Source organism: Marmota monax, unplaced genomic scaffold (genome assembly GCF_021218885.2).
Source record: "Marmota monax isolate L192 unplaced genomic scaffold, Marmota_monax_Labrador192_F-V1.1 WCK01_AAM20220418_F8-fsc00066, whole genome shotgun sequence".
Classification (NCBI taxonomy): Eukaryota; Metazoa; Chordata; class Mammalia; order Rodentia; family Sciuridae; genus Marmota; species Marmota monax.
In genome coordinates this window covers 3525206-3532677 of record NW_026692805.1, presented here as the reverse complement: position 1 = coordinate 3532677, position 7472 = coordinate 3525206, and positions in this window count along the sequence as shown.

Below are 7472 nucleotides of genomic sequence, written 5' to 3'. Positions count from 1 at the left end.
TGAGATTTTGCTCTCCCCAATCTTTTCTTTGTAGAGATACCAGATCTAAATCTGATCATGTTACTTCCCTGTCTAAAATCCTTGACAATAAATCCCCACTACCCACAGGATAAAGCTTAGATACCTCAACGTGGTGCACAGGGCCCTGTGGGAGCTGGCTTTGCTTTACCTTTTCAATCTAATGCTCTGCTTTTGAGGGACAGGCCACCTGTATCAAATATCTTTTCTTCCTTTCCTAGATGGCTAATGCCACCTGGCCTTTGAGAGTCTGCCCTGCCTTCATTTTCTGAGAAGTCTTCCTTCATTGTGTCCCTTGTCACAAGCATGTGCCCTGCTGTGTGTCTCCACAGCGCCCCCCCCCCCACCAACGTATCTGTTATAACATTAATGGGAATTATTGCGACCATTTGTTTATCTTTCTCTGTGAATAAACTGTGAGTTACTCAAGGGCCTGGATAATGCCTTTAACTTCTGTATCCAAGACACATTGTGAAAAGTATTCAGTATTCAGATTTATTTAGAGATCCGTGGACATGGTGCCTGGGACAACCATTTGAGAACACCCTCACCCCCAATTTGTTTTAATTTAGCAAGCTTATTTCAAGAAAAACATAGATTGATTTTTTTTTTTGTTTTTAAAAAGTTTGTATGTATGAGGAAGCTAGAGAGGTAAAAGGAAAACAAAGGTGAGGTGGATCTCTTAAAAATCAAAGGGTAATCAGTAGAGGAAAGAGACCAAGAAGTAGGAGACAAGGAGGGAGGGGGAAAATGATGTTATAGGCTAAATTATATTGTTATATTATGTGCATGTACAACTATATGTAATAACAAATCCCATCAATATGTCCAACTATAAGGCATCAGTGAAAAATCTGGAAAAAATTAAAAATCAGAAGGAAATGTTTATATGCAAAAAATGTTTTCAAGAGTACAATAGATAAAAAGCAAGGTTTTAAAAACAAGTTTGCCCTAGTCCGTCTCACAGTCTCAGAGTCTTGCCAGCTGAAGCAATACAGCATTGCGAGGTCTGTTACTTTCTCAAAAGAGATCCAGAATATTAGTGGGACCTCTGCAAGAAATTTCTACAAGTAAGGTGGAGTATAATCCTTCTGCCTGTCAATACGGTAGAAGAAACAACAGTGGCATCCAGAGTGGGACTGAGGATGAAATGACTACCAGGAGACAGCATTCTCTTGTCTGGAGAGCCTGGGTGACTTTCAAGCTTCTAAGGAGGATGGCTATAGAAGGGATGGGTAGAATTGTGTTGTATTCCTAGAACAGGGCAGAAAGAGTCCCTCTGTTTATGCACTCTGCTGAGATGAAGGGCTGTGCTGGCAGGGGACAGAATGTTCCAGTGCAGGATATCTATGTTTCAGCACTGGTTATAAAAGGAAGGGAGTGTCCTTTATGCGGGCTGCTCAGTTCTTAACTATAACACTAGATAAAAAGCCACCATGAAAGCAGTGTATTTAGTCTGAGGTTCCACATCTCCGGTTTTCATTGCCAATGATCAGACTCAGGATTTTTCTCATGAACTAATCAGAAAAGTCCAAGGTGGATTGAGGTAAGGCAAGCGAGTCAGGACAGGAGCCAAGCCGGTTTGCAATGCAGACTCCCCTGCTCTGGGAACACCAGCTGTACATGCCCAGGAGGTGTTTGGAATGAGTCATCTGACCTACTGGGGCAGGCAGCTGGAGCCTCTGTTTTGCAAGTCTCTTTATGGGCACCTTTCCCTCACCCATTCCTCTTCATGCAGCTGCAGCCTGAGCAAAATCAAAGCCATGGCTTCTGCTGGGATTTCCAAGGGAAAGTATCCCCCTTTCTCTGTACTGTCCTTTCAGTCCCCTACACCCTGTGGCTTTGACATGGTTTATAAACACTGAGTCAACAACTTGCCAGAACCTCAAGGTCAGTGCTCATGAAACCTGTCACCTCTTGCAGCTGTGGGTCATAGAATAAATACGTGTCCTTGAACAGGGGTCTGTCTGCTGGATGGAGGCAGAGGGCTTCATGCCAGAGTGGCCTGGCAGACAGACATTCCCAGTTAGGGTCACCAACTCTTCCTGGTTTACCTGAGACTTTCTTGGTTTTAGCACTGAAAGAGTCACATCAGGTGAAGCCCTCAGTCCTAGGTGATAAAAGACAACTGGTCACTAAACCCTCTAGCTCCTGGAAACGATTCACGTGTCCTTTCTCCCTCCCCACCAGCCCAAATGGCTATCTTTGTCCTCAACTGATGACATACCTTGTGCACACAGTAGCTTAGTGGAATGATGACATTTTCTTCTTTATACTGGCTATTAGAAGTTTCAGAGCCTGATTTATATCTTTCTCTAACACAGAGGAGTCCTCAGGTTCATTTAATGTGTTCATCTTCTCTTGGCCAATCCTTCTGTGCTTAGATATTTTCATACTTACTGTAAGATAGCCCTCCTCCTATTTTACATGTGCACCTTGGTAACTGTTTCAAATTCTTTTGCAAAGACTTCCACTTATTGGACCTCCCTCATATCTCCTGCAAGAAATCTTCCAACATAGTTCCAGACCCTTTTTTGAATGACTTGACAGTCACCCAGGCTCCCCTGATCCTGGCCAGGAGACACAGATGTAATAAAATACACCTGGATTTGGCACATGGAGAAGAATCACTTGTACTAAGCTGTTTGTTGTTGTTGTTGTTGTTTTTAGTTATATACAGAGGTATTTTAAAAAATGCTTGGAAAATGTATTGACCCATGCTTAAATTCTGTTCTTCTTCTGAACCTGCTTAACAATTTGTTCTGTCACATTGTAAAGGTTAACAGGAGTCCAGCTGCTACCCCAAACTATCATTTTTGGGTTTTCCATACACTGATTTCTCTCCACTTGAAAGATGCCAGCTTTCTATGCTCAGGAAATTCTAAGCATAGAACCATCTGCTCACATGGCTTGGGCCAGGCCAAACAAAACCTGTCCCAGGCAGGATCTATGAAAACAAGTCCCAGTGGCAGCTACTGTAGAGCTGGCTTTGATGAGGTGCGAGGAACATGGATTCCACAGGCCACAGTGTGGTTTGGAGAGTAGAAGCTTGAAATTCACAGAGTTTGTTTGCAATTCTTTGCCCCTGGCTGTTTTGATCAGAAGTCTGAGAGGTACTCCTAGCCTAATTAACTTCTTCCTTTGGCACTCATAGAAAGGATAAGGGACTAGTCGGCAAAAGAATTTGGACATTTCTCATTTAGTGGGATTTGGCTAGGGGACTGCTGAATTCTGGGACCAGTGAATCTTGGAAAAATCACTTAGAAAATGTATCCAAGGTTTGTTTGCTAAAATCATTCCCTTTTTCATTTATCTTTGCAGGCATTCACTTCCTGCTTCAAACAAATTCAAATAACAAATTCAAATTTAGGTCTAAAAGAATGTGGATTGTGGCCACAATATGTCGTTATCTAAATTGTCCAAATGGTCCAAGGAAAATCTGATGCTTATTTGATTGATTTCTTTTACTACCCAGACAGATTATGATTCATTGGGAAAATGTTCTCTGTGGGTTTTAGAGTATTTTCAAGCAATGGTCATGCTGAAGAGGCCTCCGGGTCTGAAGACATGTTTCTAAATGATACATAATAAGCCTTGTCCCTGGGCCAGTTTTCATTTTGAAATCTGAAAGCTCTATCCACTCCAGGTCTAAGCATAGCAAAGAACCTCAGCTGGTTTCACCCAAATCTATTCCAGACCCTCAAACTTTGTTATAAAACAATACATTTAGCCTTTGCTCCACTCAAAAGTGTGCTTTTTTTTTTCTATGAAATATTGTGGGTTTTGTAGAAAAACTTGACCAAGGCATTGGGTTCATATCATGTTTATGATAAATATGTCACATATAATATATTCAACATGATTTTGTTTTATTTTATTTTTTGCTATGATGAACTAACCCAGGAGCCTCAACCCCTGCCCCCTCAGCAAAATTTGTGGTTTCCTTTTCTTGAGAAATCTCTGGGACAACACAACACCTTAAAACCTTGTCAAGTCATTGTGCAGAGCATTTGAAACAAACCAAAGCCCCTGTAGTGCTTGAATGTTGGACTCTGGTATTTTGAGGCTTGTTTATAATATAATAGGTACAAATTCCTGTAAACCACTCCAATGCATGCTTGAATGGAAATGACCTTATCCAAACTATAGGCAGAATCCTTTTCCAACAGAGGTTCAAGTGACTCAGTCTTCTCCAGTGAAGCCATAAGGGCCTGAGAGGTCATCTCCACTCCCCCCCCAAAAAAAAAAAGGATAAACCAGGGAAGAGAAGGTCTTATGACATGCCAAACTTCTGGAGAGTAGTGGTGGTCAGGAATGATTGCCCTCAACTCAAGACTTTATAGATACGGTGGAAAATAGAAAGGCCTGTGGTCCATTTTCAGAATATAGCTGTAATTGGATCCAATTGTACCTATTTTAATTATAGCTCTTCCCTTTGCCTGCCCCGGTTTTAAAATTACCCAATCACTTGGATTATACCTCCCAAGTTCCTGCAATCAGGGCAAAGGACAGCACTGCATTAGGGAATGAGCAGGTGGACTGCCTGCCCAGGTGCATTTGCTAGTAGCCAGGGTCTGGTAGCACACTCTTCTGTTGGCAGGAGTAAAAGTTTGCCTTGTCCACCCACTTTTGAGTGTGTGTTTGATTTCTTGTGGGGCTAAATGGAGGAAAATGGAAGCACATTTTCTGTGGAAACACACTCAGGATTATTCTTGCAGATGTAAAACAAGAATAAGGGGAATTAGAATAGAAGGAAATGGAAGAATAATTTGTGGATTCTAGAGGAGCTGTTACCCACTTTTAAGGTTTTGACAGCATCACAATAGCTGAGGATTTTGACAGCTCTAGGTATGGCTGATGCTTGAGGTAATATTCAGGACCTCTTAACACCACATCCAGTTCATTGCAGTTGTGGCATGTTCCACCCTGAGGGCTAAGGAGAATTCCAGTTCCTGCGTAGAACTATGTCAGCCCAGGTTCTGTAGAATCTGTTGATTTTCTGGAGTACTGCTTCCATTCTGTTACAGCTTTCCACACTGCGCATCCTTCAGCATTTATCCCCCTTGGCATATAGTTTAATTTCCTTTTCTTTTCATTTTTTCTCTTAGAAATGTGGGTCTAAAGCCATCTCTTACTGAATACTGTCAGCAGATGAATATATTGAAAGGCGATGAATACAAGGGAACTTGGCCGTCAGCCAGTCGGTATAGAAAAAGGATGAGAATTATTTTGCTGTGAACCTAAAGCTGCACTAAAAAATGAAGTCTATTGAAAAGTAAAACAAAAGGAAAAAAGTAAAATAAAAGAATGGGAATTCAAAATGCAAAAAAAAAATTAGGACTGTACGGGATCTTCCAGTCCCTGTAGTTTTAATGCATTTGAAATGTATGGGACCAAGATCTGCCTCCTGAAGCTCTCTGCAATGACTCCACATACCTGCTGTGCAAATGTCCTGGGGGTAGATGAGTACAGTCACCTCTGGCAGTGGGCGTGGACAAGTACAGAAACACAGCAGCATGGTAGCTCTCCCAACACAAACACAGGCCACCGTTGGAGAGACAGCAAGCGCCACAGCCTCCTGAGAAGGGGACTCCTTTGCTCTGGCCTCTGTGTCTTTTCTCCTCCTGTTTCATAGAAACCTAGGAATGAGATGTGGTAGCAAAGATTCAAACCCAGAACCTCCAGATTTCCTTTTTGTCAATCATTGTCCATTTTATTTAAAGCCCATGCCACTTGGGCAGAGGATCCAACCCTGGTCCAACATAAACTTCCAAACAGGTATTTTCCCCCAAAATCAGGTGACAAAAGAAAATTTGCCACAATTCTGTTCAGCTTGATCAAAATTATATTTTTTTCTAAAGGGGATGGTCAAACACTCATTGTCTCTGTCCATGGACAGGCAAATGTGAATGTTACATTGGGTGATAGATATATTCAGTTGTATATATTCGATGTTGCTGATAAGTGGAACTGAGTTGATGTTGCCACCCTCACTCCAGACTGCCTGACTCCCAAACATGGTAAGATGATCAAAAATTAGGGGATGGTTAGGGGTGTGGTTCCACAGTAGAGCACTGGTTTGTCCTGCTCAAGGTCCTGGGTTTGATCCACAGCATCCCCAAAATAAATAAATAAATAAAGTTTAGGGGAAATAAACAGCACTGAGTGATTTGTCTTGTTTTAGAATGGTGCATGGAATTTTTAAGTAGAGAAACATGCAAAAATAATTAATTTGATATGAAATTCTTGGAATTTTTCTTAGTAAGATACCCTGGCCAAAGCAGATGTTTGTTCTTTAATACCACAAAGGTAGTAACATTGAATTCTGCAAAGCTACCATTTTCCAATCTTTCTAACCTACTCCAAGGAATTTTGAAAGACTGTGTGTTCCTCCTTGCACATTTTTAAGATGACATTTAAAATTTTTTCCTTCAATAATTCAAATAGCTACAAAAGGTAGAGTTTTCTGCATAATATAAATATTAAAATTTTATTTAAAATGTTTTATTACTCTTTAAAGTGTATTATTAGATTATAAATACAAAAGTGTTTGGTACCATTTATCATACATTTAAAAATGCATAATATTCTCTTCTTTACCTGTTAGAAATTTAATCTTTATATTGCATTTCCAATCCTCTTTGATACCAACTTTTCTTTGAAGAAAATGCATTTATATGATTTAAAATTTTTATTGATTACCTATCTTCTTTGCCACAGAGATGCATATAAAAATGAAAATTATAAAAATTATTTCTTCTGGGTTTGGGTATCATTTTTTAATGTTGGCCCACATTTTGATAAAAATTAAATTTTGATTAAAATAATCATCAACTATAAACACTAAACTTTTGTTGGAAATGTGTCTCTAATGAAATGATTGGCGTGTCATGGTGTCTTCACTAAAGGATGGATTTCTGATGCCAATATTTTTAATGACCCTTTTCTTTGGAATGTCCACTATGGCAGACAAGCTCTCAGATGGCCCCCAATTTTTTCCACATCCTGGGATCTGTGTGTTTGCAGGTGAAAACTATGACTTGCTTCTCGTTAGCAGGATAGAGAAAGGACCCTGGGATGTCACTTTTGTGGTTATGATAGAACTTCCATCTTCCTAGCAGACTTTCTTGACTCTCTCCCTTGCTGGCTTTGATGGGGTAAGGCACTCTGTGCAGAAGGTCAAATGACAGGAACTCAGGGCAGCCTTCTGTCTAACAACCTACAAGGAGCTGAGCCCTCCTCAAACCCTGTGAGCTTGGAAGTGGATCCTTTCTCAGCTGAGCTTTGGATGACTCCTGGATGCAGCTTCAGAAGAGACCCTAAAGTAGAGGACTCAGCTAGGCCATGCTTGTACTCCTGAGAGGACACACTCAAGATTGGCACAGTAGGAATAGTTGGGAGGGGAAGGCAAGAATCTCTTCTTATAAAGTAAGAGAAGGGTATTTGAAAATGAG